The following is a 19,483-nucleotide window of genomic DNA, read 5'->3' on the forward strand; positions in this document are numbered from 1 at the left end:
TGCTAGCCAGTGTGGATTAAATTCAGAACAACCCTCTCCACCAGGGTCAAGGCAGATACATGAAAAGAGTCACATCTTTTCCTAATGCTAGATTTGTTTGTTTTGTTTGTTTATTTATTTTTAAGGTATTTGAAATACACCTTTCTTCTGATTCTAAATGAAAAGGAATGGGAAGGACAGTGACAAACGGGATTTCACCACTGGATGTTGTGATACTACTATAACAGTCTTTTATTTGAAACTCAGGAAGGAAACAGCTTTGTACCAAAACAGCTAAATATGCAGGTTCATAAAATGAAGGTACTTTTGAAACTGCCACATTCACTCTGAAGCCCATTCATCTCCTTCAGCATCCCAAAGATGAAGCACATGTTCCACTTAGCTATGTAGCTAAAGTGGCACTGTGCCCCTGACATCACAGGACAGTTCAACGTAAAACCAGACTTCTGATGCTGGGCTCCAGCTGCACTTTCTCACTTTCTCACAGGTTGTCATCCTTGCCCGGGAGAGCAGTTGTCTGAACAACCTCTAGATCATGCGCATACTGTGCTGCCAAAACTGGGTCCATGACAGCCTCTGGCTGGGTGAGAGCAAACACCAAGTTAGGGTCTCCAATTAGTCTTCTAGCAAGCCACAGGAAGGGCTGTTCAAAGTTGTAGTTACTTTTGGCAGAAATGTCATAGTACTAAAGGTTCTTCTTTCAGTGAAAGATAATAAACTTTGCTTTAACTTTCCTGTTCATAATGCCCACTCTGTTGCACATAGCACAATGGGGATTGTACATACTCGTACCAGATCTCTCTGCCAGTTGGTCACGTTCTTGTAGGTAACCCTTGGTGTTGTCAAACATTATAATGGCACACTGGGCTTGTATGTCATAGCCATCTCTCAGCCCACCACATTACTCTTGACTAGCTGTATCCCATACTTTGAACTTAGTTGGTCCTCTGTTGGTAAGGAACACAAGGGGATGGACCTCAACACCCAAGGTGGCTACACTCTTGTCAAACTCACCAGTCAGATGATGTTTCACGAATGTAGTTTCCCAGTACCACCATCGCCAACTAATACAAGTTTGAAGAGAACTTGGGGTTCTCCTTGGGCAGCCATCATGCTATTCCTTCTAGAAGTGTTTCTGGCCTGACTGAGGCTCCCTAGATTTAAACAAACAAACAAAAAACTTTCTAAAGGCTGATTGGGCTATCACATTCAGCGATCTGTGATCTGTTTATTATATGCAATTGGAGTCAATTTCCTACATTTCTAACATTAGTGGCAAAGTCTGACTCCAACTTGCTGTTTGAGCACATCAAAGCATATTAAATTATCTCATAATTAATTTTCCTTAGAAAATTGTATGTTTAGTTGCTTATAACGCCTATGGAGAAGAAAAATAGGAATTGGTACCTTTAAACCAACTTTGAAATATTGGGGTGTCTGAAGCAAAGGGGGTCAGGTTGTAGGATTTATAGTAACAGCCTTCTGGAAGGCAGATAGCTAGAGATTCTACTTGGTTTTCTGAAGGGTGAGGCATATACCAGTGCTTGAGTCTTCTTGGGCCATGGCCTCAGCAATAAAGCTGTACTAATGGCTCAGATGTTGTTCAAAATCAAGGGCAATTCTGAACCATAGTAGTGGAGAACAGGCCACTCACTTGCTGTTAGAAATTTCCTCACATATATTTTAGTCCTCTAGCATTTGTGCTAAGATTTCAACAGAAAGAAGGTGGATAGTATTTTCTAAAAGAGTTTTAGTTGCCTGAAGGATTTCTTATCATTTAAAATGTCTATTGGCAGATAAACTGAATAAAAAGAATTTCTTCTCACCAGTATTTTACAAAATTGTTGAATGCTCATATTAAATGATAAAAGACCTTAAAGAAAACAAGAGGAGCCCACATTGTATTTTATGCTCTGTTTGCTCAGATCACATATTAGTGTTCCAGAAAGTGGCTCATTACCATTTCTATTGAAGAAGTTTCTTTCCACTTCATTCACTAAATTTGCTTTATTATCCTACTGACTACGGAAGTCTGTTCAGCACTTTTGTCATTGACCTTTTATTTTTGTTCATATCTTACTCTATAATATCATATGGGAGCTTACTTGTCTTTAGAATGGTTAATATTTATATTTTTATTGAAGTGTAATTAACATATGGTATTGTATTAATTTCAGGTGTCCAACATAAATGATTCAACAATTCTACATGTTATTCAGTGCTCATCATGGTAGGTGTACCTTTAATCCCCTTTATTTATTTTATCTGTCTCCCTACCCACATCCTTTCTGGCAGCCACCAGTTTCTTTTCTGTATTTAAGAGTCTGGCTTTTTGTCTCTTTTTTTCTTTGTTTTTCATTTGTTTCTTAAGTTTTACATATGAGTAAAATCATATGGTATTTGTCTTTCTCTGTCCGACTTATTTCACTTAGCATACCTTCTAGGTCTATCCATGTCATTGCAAATGACAAGATCTTATTATTTTTTATGGCTGAATAATATTCCATTGTATGTATATACCACTCTTCTTTATTCATTCATCTATGGATGGAGACTTGGATTGCTTTTATACCTTGACTGTTGTAAATAATGCTGCAGTAAACACAGGGGTGCATATATTTCATTGAATTCGTGTTTTTGTATCCTTTGGGTAGACACCAGTAGTAAAATTACTGGATCATTTGGTATTCTATTATTAATTTTTTGTAGGACCTTCATACTGCTTTCCACAGTGGCCGCACCAGTTTGCATTCCCAACAGTGCACAAGGGTTCCTATTTCTCAAAATCCTTACCAACCCTTGTAATGTCTTATCTTTTTGATTCTAGCCATTCTGACAGGTGTAAGATGATAGCTCATTGTGGTTTTGATTTGCAGTTCTGTGATGATTAGTGATGTTGAGCATCTTTTCATGTATCTGTTGGCCATCTGTTTGTCTTTGGAAAAATGTCTGTTCAGATCTTCTGCCCATTTTGAATTGGATTATTTGTGTGTGTGTGTGTGTGTGTGTGTGTGTGTGTGTGTGTGTTGAGTTGTATAAGTTCTTTACATATTTTGGGTATTAACACCTTATAAGATATGTCATCTGTAAATAAATTCTCCCATTCAGTCAGTTGCCTTATTGTTTTGTTGATGGTTTCCTTCACTGTGTAAAAGGTTTTAATTTTGGTGTAGTCCCAATAGTTATTTTTGCTTTTGTTTCCTTTGCCTGAGGAGACATTTCTAGAAAAATGTTTCCATGAGTAATCTATTTAATATCATAGAAAAAGAAAAAAAAAGCCCCTGATAGTTGTGTGAAAAATTATAGTTTACAATCGCAGTTCTTTTTTTAATCACCCTAATTTTTAAAAATTGTGGTAAAATACACATAACATAAAATTTATCATCTTAACCATTTTTAAGTATATATAGTTCAGTATTGTTAAGTATATCTCACATGGGTCTGCAACCAATCTCCAGAACTTTTTCATCTGACAAAACTGAAACTCTATACTCATTAAACAACTCCCCATTTCCCCATCTCCTTAGTCCCTGGCAGCCACCATTCTACTCTCTTTTTCTATGAATTTGACTATCCTAGATACTCCATGGAAGCAGAATCCTACAGTATTTGTCTTTTATGTGACTGGATTATTTCACGCAGCATGATCTCAAAGTTCATCCATATTGTAACATGTGTCAGAATCTCCTTCCTTTTTAAGGCTAAGTGATATTCCATTGTATGTACGTGTCACATTTTGTTTATCCATCCATCTGTTGATGGACATTTGAATTGCTTCCACTTTTGGCTATTGTGAATCATGCTTTTATGAACATGATTGTGCAAATATCTGTTTGAGTCCTTACTTTCAATTCTTTTGGACGTTTATCCAGAAGTGGGATTGCTGGATTATCTGGTGACTTTATATTTACCTTTTTGAGAAAACACTGTACTGTTTTTCATAGCAGCTGCACAATTTTACATTCCTACCAACAGTGTACAAAAGTTCCAATTTTTCATATCCTTATCCACACAGTTCCTGTTTTGTTTTATTTTCCTGATAGTAGCTATCCTGATGGGGTAGAGATGATATTTCATTGTGGTTTTCATTTGCATTTCCCTAGTGATGAATAATGTCATGATAAACTTTTGTCACCTTTTTCAGAAGAGCATCTAGTTGGATAATGCCTCTATGGTTCTTCCCGTGAATATTTTGCTATCTATGGTAGGGCAAATTAGACTTATTACACTCAAGGGAATATATCTTTTCTCTCTCTTTTTTGTTACTTTAATATTAATAATTGCTTTTACTTTTTTATGGGGAGGTGAGAAAATTTAGAAATAAAACAGAAGGAAGAAATAGAAACAAAAGAAATGATGGATAATAAGGAGAAATAAGAGAGAATGATTAGAAGGGTGAATAGGGAAGTTAAGAAAAAGTGAGAATAAAGCAGAACATTTTGTCTGACCTCTGCTAATTTCTTGCAGCCTTGGGATCTATACCATAATTACTATTCAAATGACACATCAGGGTGGTAAAATGAGAAGAGTTGATTAGCTGGGAATTCAAGATGAAGGGAGCCTTTGAAAGAATTTAATCTAGCTTAGTTCCACAACTTGCAGAGAAAGAAACCACACTGTGAAATGATTTCCCCAAAGTTCTTCCTGGTAGTTAATAGGAGAACTGGAATTACAACTAATGACCAAGTCAGTATTATTAAGTGACAAGTAGGGGGTAATCAAAGTTCTGATATTAAGCCCGCTCAAAATTTAATGAAGCCCACTCCCCATCCATTATACATTCTAAGTCATGTCATTGCAGTGTATTTGAATCATGCACTTGGTACTATGCAACACAACAGACTTGGCTCATAGGCCCTGGAAAAGGAGCTGAGAAACCTTGTTTTGGCCCTGCTTACTTTTCTGAGCTTAAGTTTCCCCATTTATAAAATATGAGTGTTGGACAGATGACTTCAAAAGTCTTTTTCAGGTATGAAAATAAATTTCTAGGAATATATCCTCATTCAAGCTCATATATGGCTCCCCACATGCTTAGTTCTGAAGCACTTTTCCCAGAGCAATATTTGCCTAGTAGATCTCATCAGCACACAGCCTTGCATGTCAACACAGCAACCTGGTCAGCCAGTCATGTTTGAATAAGCTTTCTGCTTTGCTCAGTTTGAAGCAGTCATAGCCACACTCCTTCTCTGCATCCACACCACCCAAGTATGCCTTCCTAATTGGCCAAAGTCATCAAGTGGCTCAGGAGGGGAAGTTTTTTTGTTTTGCTCTTTACATTCTCAACAGAGAACAAAGCAAAATGTATTAGAAGGCCATATATCCTGCAGCTCCTGTGCTCTATACACATCATCCTAGAGAGAATAGGCTTCTTTTCTCCACCCCTAAAAGTCTCAAAAGCAAACCTTAAATTTGTATAGTATGAAGTTAACCCCATTTCACTATGGAAAGACCTAAAAAATAGACTAAATTTCTTGAAGAACAAAAGAATGAAAACATATGTAAGACTTGTGTAAACAGTAGAAAATGATCTACAGACGGATAGATGGATTGCCGTAAGAACTGATGTACTTGTAACTAAGTAGGATGAACATATATCCTGTTTTTTTCTGAGGCAGTCCTGATTACTTCTATTATCTCAGTGTAATTATGAATACCACGTCTTTCGTTCCAAAAGCATCCCAGTTGGGAAACTAAATAGTAGGGTTATCCCTCAAATAAACCACACTAAATGAAAGGAAGTGTTCCCCATCCCAGGAGTGGAGGGGACAGCTCTCTTCAAGGCTTCCTTTCAAGATCTTCACCTTGAATTCCAAATTCAAGAATATTGGCCACATCAATGTCCATTATAATAAAGTTTATTGTCCCACCTCAGTTGCCTGTCAACCTAACCATAAGAAACCTCTCTTCATTTAAAAAATGTTCTGGTTTATCAAGAAAACCTAAGAGTGAGAGAGGATGAGGAGAGAGGAAAACAACTGAGTTGAAGTCAGAAGAAAATCTTTGAGGAATACAAGATCATACCCACACCTGGATTCCCATCCTCTAGGCTCCCACAGTCCCAAAAGCATTGCCACTGTTGTAATCACTCCTTTACATGACTATTCACCTCAACTGTTAATGTTCAATTGTTAATGGTTCAAAAGATCAAAAAGATCTTCCCTGAGAATATAAATGGAAGTTGGGGCACCGGGATGGCTTAGTCAGGTTAAGTGACCTACTCTTGATTTCACCTCTGGTCATGCATGATCTCATGCTTCATGAGATCGAGCCCCAAGTCTGGCTGTGTGCTGACAGTGCAGAGCCTGCCTGGGATTCTCTCTCTCCACCCTTTCCCCACGTGTGCACACAATCACACACACTTTCTCTCTCTCAAAATAAATAAACATTTTTTAAAGGAATGTAAATGGAATAATCTTGAATCCCACTCCTTGAAATGTAATTACTTACTAGAACTTATAACAGTTTTTCAAAAATCAAATAAAATGTGCAGAGTCAGTCTGAAGCATTCATTGTCTCTTTTGTTAACAAGAGGGACTAGAAAGATTTGATGCTTAATTCCTATTAAGAAATCATAGTATTATACAAATTCTTTTCAGTTATAACAACATCAGTAAAATAGATGTTTTATTTGCCTTTTAGGCCAAAATATCCCTCTTACTTTTCACTTCTATTCTGGGTTTAGTCTTGCTTAAAATGAAATAAAAATCATGTGCAGTTTTCTCATACATCAGGTTTTTTCATATGTGAAGACATTTGCTTCCTTACTTCAGAGCAATGATCCTATTATTGTCCATTAGGAAATAATATCTTGGAGAGTGAGGGTTCACCAGTATATACATTGTGTTTATTTGGATTCTATCCCTTTGAGAAAATGGCAAATCCTTTCAGTATGCCAGTAAGGGAAGGGGTTTGCTTATACACAAAAGCAAAACAACTTTGTTTTTAACAAATAATGTTTTAATCTGGTTCAAACAAGGATTTCTGTGCAATCCATTGGTTTATTTTACCACACAATAAATCTGATTCAGTTGTTTGACAGGAAACTAGTTTGAATGGATTTATATTTTATTATTATTTTAAAGAAAAGAGCTCAGCCTCTAGGAATACTATCTTAAAAATCAGAGCTTAATTTCTTTTCAGAATTACAATTGCTCACTTCTCTCTCATGCCTTATTCTTTCTAAAAAGTTTTCTAAATTGTTTGTTAACCATTTCACAGCTATTACACAATATCATGAAATAATGTGTCAATCTCAAAATATAACAGTGAAGAGATATTTATAAATAATACTAACAATGAAATAACCTCTGGGGCACCTGGGTGGCTCAGTCAGTTAAGCATCTGACTTCAGCGCACATCATGATCTCACAGTTCATGAGTTCAAGCCTCACATCAGGCTCTGTGCTGACAGCTCAGAGCCTAGAGCCTACTTCACATTCTATGTCTCCCTCTCTCTGCCCCTCTCCCACTTGCACTCTCTAAATAAACAAACAAACCAACAAACATTTTTTTAAAAAATTAAAAAGAAATGAAATAACCTCCACTTCTGCATTCTCTTGCAGACCTGCCCCCTCTTGTATGCCTTTAGCCACAGCCAGTCCAAAGCAGTGCCATAAGCCTGGAAGTGTGCAAGCAGCCCCTACATGGGCCAGACACATGCCAAAGTGACTCCTGCCTTGGGGAGAGGGGAGGATAAGCACACACACCAGTCCAGCTGTGGCCCCAGCAGTGGGCTGAAGGCAGACATCAATTCTGACTGCAGGCATCATCCACTGATGAAAGCTTCTCAGGGGAAAACACAGGGAGAGCACCCTGCAGATCAGTGTCACTGCAGCTCTGGCAAAAGCCTAGTCTGACTCAACTCAATACCAACATGGCCACAGACTGGTTCTCTAACACCACAGGGAATAAAACCTGCCCACAACAGGCAAAGAGAGCCATTGCAGGTGATGGGGCTGAAGACAAAGGCAACAACAGGGTGCACACAACACACATAGGAGACATCCCTGAAGTGCCAGGTTCTGGTGAACAGAGGACATTGCACTGCAGGGCACTACAGGACCTCTTCTTTGTAAGACCACTACATAGGAGACTTTCCTAACACATAGAGACAGAAACAGAGAGTTAGACAAAATGAAGAGACAGAAGGCTATGTCACAACTGAAAGAAAAGGACAAAAATCACAAGAGAGCTAAATGAAATGGAGATGAGTAATATGCTTGATAGAGAATTTAAAGTAATGGTCATAAAGATACTCACTGGGCTGGAGAAAAGAGTGGGGTACCTCAGTGTGACCCTCAACAAAGATATAGATTACATAAAAAAGAACCATTCAGATATTAAGAACTCAAAAAACTAAAATTAAAAATACACTCAAAGAAAAGAAAAAACAGTAGGGGGAGTGGAAATGGAAAGTGGAAGAACAGATCGGTGACCTGGAGGGCAGAGTTCAACAATCAAGCTGAACGGAAAAGAGAAAAAATAATAATAAAATAGGAAAATAGCCTTAGGGAACTTAGCAACACCATGAAGCATAATAACATTTGCATCATAGGGATCCCAGAAGGAAAAGACAGAGAAAAGAGAGCAGAAAATTTATTTGAAGAAATACTAGTTGAAAACTTCCTGTATATGGGAAAGAAAACAGAAATCCACAACCAGAAGTCACAGAGAGCCCCCAACAAAATCAATGAAAAGAGGTCCACACCAAGACACAGTAATTAAAATGGCAAAAAAGCAATGATAGAGAATTTTTAAGGCAGTAAGAGAAAAGAAAACAGTTACATACAAGACAAACCCAATAAGGCTATCAGCTGATTGTTCAGCAGAACCTTTGTAGGACAGAAGGGAATGGCATGATATATTCAAAATGCTGGGGGGAAAAAAGCAACTGCAACCAAGATCACTCTAACCAGAAAAGGTTTCATTCAGAATACAAGACATAAAGAGTTTTCCAGACAAACAAAATTAAAGGAATGCATCACCATTAAACCAGCCTTATAAGAAATGTTAAAGGGGACTCTCTAAGTAGAAGGAAAGACCATAAGCAGGAGTGACAAAAGTAGGAAGCAAAAAGTAGTAAAATTAAGTACATCTATAAAAATCAGTCAAGGGCTACACAAATAAAAGGATGTAAATATGACATCATATACCTAAAATGAGGGAGGAGGGGAGAGGAATAAAAATTTAGTGCTCATAGAATGTGTTCAAACTTAAGAAACCATCAACTCAATATAGACTGTTTTAGGCATAAGACATTACATATAAACCTAATAGTAACCACAAATCAAAAGCCAGTAATAGATATGCAAAAAAAGAAAGAGAAAGGAATCCAAATATATCACTAAAGAAGGCCAGCAAACAATGAGATAAGAGAGCAAGAGAAGAAAAGAACAGAGAAGAACTCAAAACAACCACAAAACAAGTAAGAAATGGCCATAAGTACATATTTATCAACAATTACTTTGAATGTAAATGGACTAAATGCTCTAATCAAAAGCTATAGGGTGACAGAATGGATAAAAAAAGCAAGATTCCTCTATATGCTGCCTACAAGAGACTCATTTCACACCTAAACACACATGCAGATTTATAGGGAAGGGATGGAAAAGCATTTATCATGTAAATGGAAATTAAAAGAAAGCCAAGGAAGCAATAATTATATCAGACAAAATACACTTTATTATTATTTTTTTAATGTTTATCTATTTTGAGAGAGAGAGACAGAGCCTAAGCAGGGGAGGGGCAGAGAGAGAGACACACACACACAGATTCGAAGCAGGCTCCAGGCTCTGAGCTGTCAGCACAGTGCCCAATGCAGGGCTCGAATTCATGAATGGTGAGACCATGACCTGAGCTGAAGTTGGATGCTTAACTGACTGAGCCACCCAGGTGCCCCAGGACAAAATACACTTTAAAACAAAGACTGTAATAAGACACAAAGAAGGACACTACATAATTATGAAGGGAACAAACAAGACAGAATAATATTTATGCATCCAACATGAAGTACCCAAATACTTAGAACAACTAATAACAGAAAGAAAGGAAGTAATTGATAGTAATACAATAAAAGTAACCTTAACACCCACTTACATCAATAGATAGATCACCCAAACAGAAAACAAACAAGGAAACAGTGACTTTGAATGACACATTGAACCAGATGGCTCTAACAGATATATTCAGAACATTCCATCCTGAAACAGCAGAATACACATTCTGTTTAAGTGTACATGGAACATTCTCCAGAATATATCACATGTTAGACCACAAAAAAAAAATCTCAACAAATACAATAGGATTGAAGTCATACCATCCATCTTCTCAAACCACACATTATGAAACTAGAAACCAACCACAAGAAAAAATCTGGAAAGAACACAAATACATGGAATTTTAATAACATGCTAGTAAACAATGAATGGTCAACCAAGAAATCAAAGAAGAAAAAAAGGAGACAAATGAAAATGAAAACACAAGGGTCCAAAGTCTATGGGATGGAGCAAAAGTGGTCCTAAGAGGGAAGTTTATAGAAATACAGGTCTACCTCAAAAAGGAAGAAAAATCTCAAATAAACAACCTGACTTTACAGCTAACAGAACTGTAAAAAGAACAAACAAAACCCCAAAACAGTAGAAGGAAGAAAGTAAAATAAATTTAAAAAATAAAATAAAATAATAAAATAAAATAATAAAATAAAAACAAAGCAGAAATAAATAGAAACTGAAAAAATAATAGAACAGATCAATGAAATGGGGAGCTGATGTTTTGAAGACATCAACAAAATTGATAATCATTTAGCCAGACTCATTAAAAAAAATAAACAAAACAAAAAGACTCAAATAAAATCAAAAATTAAAGAGGAGCAATGATAAATGACACCACAGAAATACAAAGGATTATAAAAGAATATTATGAAAAATTATATGCCAACAAATTGGACAACCTAGAAGATATTGATAAATTCCTAGAAACATAACCTCTCAAAACTGAATCTGGAAGAAATAGGGAATTTGAACAGACCAATTATCAGCAATGAAATTGAATCACTAATCAAAATACTACCAGCAAACAAAAGTCCAGGATCAGATGGTTTCACAGATGAGTTCTACAAAACATTTAAAGAAGAGTTCAATACCTATTCTTAAACTATTCCAAAAAATAGAAGAGGAACGAAAACTTGCAAATTAATTCTGTGAGTCCAGCATTACCCTAATACCAAATCCATAAAAGTCACTACAAAAAAAGAGACTAATATCTCTGATGAACATAGATGCAAAAATCCTCAACAAAATATTAGCAAACCAGATCTAACAATACATTTAAAAAAATCATTCACTGTGATCAAGTGGGATTTATTCCTGGGATGCAAGGTTGGTTTAATAGTCACAAATCAATCAACATGATACATAACATCAGTGAGAGAAAGGATAAAAACCATACAGTCATTTCAATAGACAAAAAAAGCCTTTAACAAAGTGTAACACCCATTCATGATAAAAAAAAATCTCAACAAGTAGGTTTAGAGGGAACATATCTCAACATATTAAAGGCCATGTATGAAAAACTCACAGTTAACATCATACTCAATGATGAAAAATAGAATTTTTCCCAAAGATCAACAAGACAGGGATGTCTACTCTCACCACTTTAATTCAACCTAGCACTAGAATTCCTAGCCACAGCAATCAGACAAGAAAAAGAAATAAAAGGCATCCCATTTGGGTAAGGAAGAAGTAAAACTTGCACTATTTACAGATGACAGAATACTCTATAAAGAGAGTCCTAAGACCCCTCCAAAAAACTACTAGAACTGAAGTTTACTGAAGTGAACTGAAGTTTACTGAATTCACTTAAGTGAATTCCGTAAGGTTACAGGATACAAAATCAATATACAGAAATCCATTGTATCTGTATATATTAATAATGAAGCAGAAGAAATCGAAATTAAGAAAACAGTCCTATTTACAATTGCACCAAAAATGATAAAATGCCTAGGGATCAACTTAACTAAGGAGGTGAAAGTCCTATAAACTGAAAACTATAAAGTATTGGTGAAAGAAATTGAAAACCATACAAGCAATTGAAAGATATTCCATGCTTATGGATTGGAAGAGCAAATTTGTTAAAATGTCCATACTACCCAAAGCAATCTATGGATTTAATGCAACCCGTATCAAAATACCAACAGCATTTTTCACATAAGTGGAACAGATAATCTTAAAATGCTTATGAAACCAAGAAGACCCAAATACTCAAAGCAATCTTGAAAAAGAAGAACAAAACTGGAGATACTACAATCCCAGATTTCAAGATATACTACAAAGCTTTAGTAACCAAAACAGTATGGCACCTGCACAAAAATAGAGCTATAGATCAATGGAACAGAATAGAGACCCAGAAAAAAACTCACGATTATATAGTTAATTAATTTTCAACAAAGGAGACCCAAATATAAACTCACGATTATATAGTTAATTAATTTTCAACAAAGGAGGCAAAATTATGCAATAGGAAAAGGATAGTCTCCACAACAGTGGTTTTGGGAAAACTGAACAGCTACATGCACAAGAGTGAAACTAAACTGCTTTCTTACACCATATACACATATAAACTCAAAGTGGTTTAAAGAACTAAATGTGAAACCTGAAACCAAAAAGATCCTAGAAAGGAAAACAAGCAATCATTTCTCTTATTGCAGTAGTAACGTTTTTTTAGATGTGTGTCTTGAAGTAAGAAAAACAAAAGCAAAAATGAACTTTTGGGACTACATCAAAATAAAAACCTTCTGCACAGCAAAGGAAATAATCAACAAATCTAAAAGACAACCTACTGAATGGGAGAAGATATTGCAAATGACATATCTGATGAAAGGTTAGTATCCAAAGTATATTAAGAACTTAACACAACTCAACACCCAAAAAACAATCCAAATAAATGGGCAAAATACAAGAACAGACATTTCTCTGAAGATGTACAAATGGCCAACAGATATATGAAAAGATGCTCAACATCATTGATTATCAGAGAAATGCAAATCAAAATTACAATGAGATATTGCTTCACACCTGTCAGAAAGGCTAAAATCAAAAACGCAAGAAACAAAAAAGTGTGGTAAGGATGTGGAGAAAAAGGAGCCCTCTTCTACTGTTGGTGGAAATGCAAACTGGTGCAGCCCCTGGGGAAAACAGTACTGAGGTTCCTCAAAAAATTAAAAATACTATTACCACATGTTCTAGTAATTCCACTACTGGGTATTTACCTAAAAAATATAACAGCATGGGGCGCCTGGGTGGCGCAGTCGGTTAAGCGTCTGACTTCAGCCAGGTCACGATCTCACGGTCCGTGAGTTCGAGCCCCGCGTCGGGCTCTGGGCTGATGGCTCAGAGCCTGGAGCCTGTTTCCGATGCTGTGTCTCCCTCTCTCTCTGCCCCTCCCCCGTTCATGCTCTATATCTCTCTGTCCCAAAAATAAATAAACGTTGAAAAAAAAAATTTAAAAAAAAAATATAACAGCAATAATTTATATTGTTATAAATTATTTTCAGTAGCTAAGATATGGAAGCAACCAAGTGTCCATCAATAGACAAATGGGTAAGTGGTATATACATACAATGGAACATTACTCAGCCATCAAATTAATGAGAGCTTGTGATTTGCAATAACATGAATGGATCTAGAGAGTACAATGGTAAGTGAAATAAGTCAGTCAGAGAGAGATAAGTACCATATGATTTCATTCATATGTAGAATTTAAGAAGCAAAACAAACCAACAAATTAAAAAAAGAGATGAGTCAAAAAATAGACGCTTAACTATACAAAACAAACTGATGGTTACCAGAGGAGAGGTAGATGGTTGTATGGGTGAAATATGTTAAGGGTATTAAGAGTACACTGATTGTAATGAACACTGAGTAATGTATGGAATTTTCAAATCACTATATTGTATACCTGCAACAAATATAAAGCTGTATGTTAATTATACTGGAATTAAAATAAATAAATAAATAAATAAAACTTTAATACATGTCTAGAGTTTTATTTACCAAACAAATGATAATCATCTGGTTTGCCTCGTCTACCATCTTGTGTATTAAATGGACAATACTCTCCTCTTTCTCCAATTTAATTTTGTATAAAATTTTAAATATTTTATTTATTTATTTATTTATTTATTTATTTATTTATTTATTTTTGAGAGAGAGCGTGGGGGAGGGGCAGAGAGAGAGGGAGACACAGAATCTGAAGCATGCCCCAGGGTCTGAGCTGTCAGCACAGAGACCAACACGGGGCTCAAACCCACAAACCCCAAGATCATGACATGGGCCAAAGTTGGCTTAACTGACTGAACCACCCAGGCCCCCCTCTCCAACTTAATTTTGCATTCATTTACTGTGTTTAAAGATATTATTAATTAATAAATAAATCCTAGTAGAAAATGGGAGATACTGAGCAGACTGGAAAGACATTTTTCTAGCAAATGTAATTTTTATGGTTCATATATTCTGTATTGGTAGAAAAGGGAAGCTTTCTATCTTCTGGATCTGAAGCAAAACTTACTTGTTTTTATTTTTGACAAAAATTTCTAAAACCATAGTTCCTTGTAATATCAGAAAAATTAGTGAATTTTTTAAATCAGATTTACAAAGAGAAGAATAAAAATGTTGACCATTTTTGCCTTTTTTTGGATGTTTATGTTATTTTGTGTGAGAGAGAAAAAGAGAGCATGAGTAGGGGAGGAGCAGAGAGAGAGGGGAACAGAGAATCCCAAGCAGGCTCTGCACTGACAGCATGAGCATGATGCAGGGCTTGAACTCATGAATCATGAGATCATGAGTTCATGACCTGAGCGAAAGTCAGATGCTCAACTGATTGAGACACCCAGGTGCCCCCATTTTTACCTTTTTTATAGAACTTTTTGCAGAACTTTTCTTCTTCTCTGTTTGATTATGATGCACCTTGGGGTAGTTTTCACCATGTTTATTCTGCTTGAGATTTATTGAATATCTTCGATATGTGGGTTTATAGTTTCATTAACTTAAAAAAATTACCTTAACTGTTTCTTAAAATATGTTTATGTCTCAGGGCACCTGGCTGGCTCAGTCAGTGGAGTGTGCAGTCTTGATCTTGAGGTCATGAGTTCAAGCTCCATATTGAGTACAGAGATTACCTAAACATATATATATATATACATATACATGTCTCACCCCCATCTATCCTGCTTTTCAGGAATTCTGTATGTATATTTGATCATTTGAAGTCATCCCAGAGATCACTGACCCTCTGTTCTTTCTTGTTTTTTAGACTTTTTCTCTGCCTTTTTAAAAAATTTTGGGTGATTTCTATTGCTATATCTTCTAGCTTTGTAATCTTTTCTACTGCAAGGTCTAATATGCTGTTAATCCCAGCAAATTTTTATTTTTTTATTAAAAAATTTTTTTTAATGTTTATTTTTGAAAGAGACAGAGACAGATGCGAGTGGGTTAGGGGCAGAGAGAGAGAAGCACAGAATCCAAAGCAGGCTCCAGGCTCCAAGCTGTCAGCACAGAGCCCAACGTGGGGCTTGAACCCATGAGCTGTGAGATCATGACCTGAGTCGAAGTCGGACGCTCAACCGACTGAGCCACCCAGTGGCTTAAAGTTCTGTTGTTTTTGTATTTCCCATGTCTTTACTTGTTCAATCTTATTTCTAGCTTCTTTATTATTGGAATACAATTATAGTAATAGCTACTTAAATATCCTAATCTATCTTCAGTGTCAACTATAGGTCAGTTCCAAATGACTGATTTATCCTCTAATTATTTTCTTTCTGCTTTGCATACCTTCAGATGCCAGACATTGTGAACTGTACTTTGTTGCATCCTGGATATTTTTGTTTACCTATAAATGTTCTTGAATTCTATTCTGGCACTAAGATAGTTTATTCCTGTTGGATCTTATTTTTAAGCTTGGCTAGCAGAATCACAGCAACATTTAGTGTAGGGTTAATTTTCCCCCACAGTTCTTGCAAGACTCTTCTTAGTACTCTAATCAGTACTCTAATCAGTGCCCTCTGAATTATGAGGTTCTTCTCTCTGAATGTTCAAAATAGGCCCTATTCCTGGCCCTGTGTGAACTCTGAGTACTATTTCCTCTCATTCTTTCAGAAGGTGTTTTTCCCCCCAGCTTCAGATAATTTCTTCACACCCATGCTCTGATCAGTACTCAATTGAATGCCCCTTTGCAGATCCCTGGAGTTCTCTGTACAGCTTTCTCCTCTCTGTGCTCTGTCATCTTGAAACACCTTGCCTTCCCCAGATGCACAACTGTCCCCTCAACTCATGAAATCAGTGGGCCCTACCTGGCTTCCCCTCCTTTGCTGTGGCCTGGCAACTTTCTTTAGGCAGTAAGCCAGGCAGTTGTAAGACCCACCTGATTTGTTTTCTGTCTCTTAGAGATCCTTCTCTGCATGATGTCCAGTGTTTTGAAAGTTGTTGTTTATATATTTTGTCTGGTTTTCTAATGGTTTCAGGCAGGAGGGTAAATTCAATACTTATTACTCCACTGGAAGCAGATTTTCCAGGATGGCATTTAAAATGTAAATAATCTTATGTCAGTCTTTTGCTCCAAATCTCCAAATGGTTTCCCTTCACATACTCCTTACCAAAGTCCTTAAGATTCTACATGTTTTGGGCCCCACTTAAATCTCAGATTTCATCTACCATTCTCTCACCCCACATTACTCTCTTCCAACTCTCTTCTGGTTGTCTTACCATTCTTCCAATATGCTGAGATTGTTCTTGCCTCAGGGCCTTTACTCTAGTAGATGTCACCACCTGAAACATCTTTTCTCTAGATTTGCCAATAGCTGACTCATTTTCTTTCATTCAGGACTCTACTTAAATATCCCCTTCTCAGCAGGGCATCCTATCTAAAATAGCTCTGGATTTCCCCTTCACTTTATTTCCTTTTACTAAATATTCCTTATCTCTGAAATTATGTAATTATTTACTTATTTGCTTATTGTCTGTTTCCCCTATAAAATAAAGGAATGACTTTTTGTAATTCACTACTTTGTCTTCAGAACTTGCAACATTGTTTGGCACTAAGTAGGTGCTTATTACATTACAGATTTATTGCATGTGTGGATGGATAGAGGAATGCATATAAAATCAAAGTTAAAGGCCAACAGAGGATCTACATGGGAAGTTAGGTACTGAGTCACATTTCAAGCAACTCTTGTGTCATCAGCTGACAGGAGGTTGCTAGATAAAGAAACATGTTTTTCTAGAAAATGGGGGTTAAAACTTATCGTCTCCTTGCTTCTTCAGAACTTAAAGGAAGTCCACATTCCCAGCAGTCAGAAGATGCACGTGTGAAGATTTGCTCTGATGACCTCCCACCCCTGATTTTTGTTGCTTTTTTGTTGTTGTTGCTTCAGCTGTTGTTTCTCTTTCCTTTGTCTGACAGAATTCTGTATGTGGCTTGAAAGGCAAGTTCTCTACCCCATAGCTGGCTGGCTACATTCATGGTTCTTTCATCTTACATCCTGTAGGGCTACTTACTTTTGCTCTGTATGGCCAGCGATCCCTTTCCTTTGTAGAGTCTGATACAACTTTGCTACTTTATAAGACATAAAGATAAATCTTTAGCTACATAGAACACATCCTCTCAAAACTCCTGTGCCATCTTTCAAAGTCATCATTAGGAACACATTTCTCTCCACTAATAAATCTGCCACATCTCCTATGGCTTGGCTGAAGTCCCTCTGTCACTTGTGTTTGCTACTGAAATGTCAAGCATCCTCAAATATAGCATGTTCTACACCATAGTTTCAAGATACAAAATTTGGAAATTAGTATTGGGTATTATTAGACCTGATGCAGTGGATATTCTCCACTGAATTTTTAAGTGTGAAAATACAATTATTTTTTCTAGATGAAAGCACATCTGCTAGGAAGTAAATATGTAGATATTACCTATGTCCCCTTATTTATAAATTTATGCATCTGTAAAATATTATATATTCCTTTTTGGAGGAAAGGTTCTCTCACTTCCCTCACCAAACTTTCCACAGTAAACTTACATTTAGTGACTTATCACATTATGCATTGATACAAAGAATATTTACTTTGATATCTTTTCCCTAAAGTGTCATTATAGTAGGACTGATGGGGAGATAAGTTATTTGAGGAAGGGAGTCAAGATTTCTTGACTTGATAAACTCCTGTTTCCATAATGGTTATAGAAGATCACATCACTTCAGGAATATTTGATTGAAGTTGTTCATGAATTGATCTGGGAAGCTAATGGCCATATATAACATTGATTTCTCTAAGAAAGTGTATTCTGAATTATAGATAACCACCTTCCATTTAAGCTTTTGGAACACAGTCCCTCTATAAGTTGGGAGCTCTCTGTATTCAGGGAATGAAAAAAACATAATTGATAGTAAGAGCCTCTGGGGAGAAGAGATAAATCCACTCCCATATAAAAAGTAAATCCAAGGAAGGGAGAAGTTGGCCTTCTTGTGAAAGAGAACGTTTTGGCAGAATGGAAAGTGTGAATTAAGTTAGGGAATCTGAGTCATAGTCCCATCTCTGTTACTCTCAACCAGTTTTCTCATCTATCAATTCATGACATTGGCCTTGATCAGTTCTCTGATTCTCAAAGATTGGAGGACCAGAAGAATGGCCATTTGGAGGCTCTCTTGCCATTTCCATGTGACCACTGAACGTTGAGTTTTCCAGTTTCTTTCCCTTCAAGTTCTCAGCCTGCATGTCTCCCAGGCTGCAAGTTTTCTGAAGCCAGCAGTCTACAGAGGTCATCCTCTGGAACTAGCTCTCAGCAAAACTGAAGAGGTGGCTAATTTAGTCTTCAGTCCCCCCTTTTCACTCTAATCCTAGTGCTGCCCTTCCTGGTGCCCTAAAATTCCCTTTGACTTTTTGGTCATTCCTTCCCCTGTTAAAACACCCATTAATAATGGTTTAAATGACTTAAAGGCTCCATACACTTCTTTCTGGAGTGTGTGCTTTATAATACAAGAGAAAATCTCTTACTGAGTCAAAGGAATTAATCTCTAATTGTTGAATCTTAGGCATTAGTGTGTTAGGCAGGTAGGAACTCAAAGAAGGGGAAGAGGATTCTTTCAGCACCTAAGAAATCATGCTATGTATATAAACAGTTTATTTTACTAGCCCTTTGAGAGGCTGATAGCACAATAGTGGTTCTCAACTCGGGCTGCACATTAGAATCTCTGAGTTTTTAATAAATATCTGATGCCACAAGCCCTTCCTACAGATTCTTACTTAATTGGTCCAGGGTGGAATATGAGCACCAGAATATTTTTAAAGCTTTGCATATAGTTCTAATGGGAAGCCAAAATTTAAAGGCATTCTTATTCAGGTACAAAGCCCCTGTGCCCTCTCCTCCGGAAACCCCTTCTTCCTATCCCCACCCCTGCCTTTAGGCCTCTAGCAGTCCTTACAGTTTACCCCTTTCT

The 19,483-nt window shown here is 36.7% G+C and overlaps 1 pseudogene; it reads right to left on the minus strand.

Moving 5' to 3' along the window:
* Positions 1-481: 481 nt before the first annotated feature.
* On the minus strand, positions 482-1,110 carry LOC124505222 (GTP-binding nuclear protein Ran-like; annotated as a pseudogene).
* Between the last annotated feature and the right edge of the window lie 18,373 nt (positions 1,111-19,483).

The sequence above is a fragment of the Lynx rufus genome, unplaced genomic scaffold (genome assembly GCF_022079265.1).
Source record: "Lynx rufus isolate CCGP_SWC_20201006 ecotype Redwood Valley unplaced genomic scaffold, mLynRuf1.p SCAF_1, whole genome shotgun sequence".
NCBI lineage: Eukaryota > Metazoa > Chordata > Mammalia > Carnivora > Felidae > Lynx > Lynx rufus.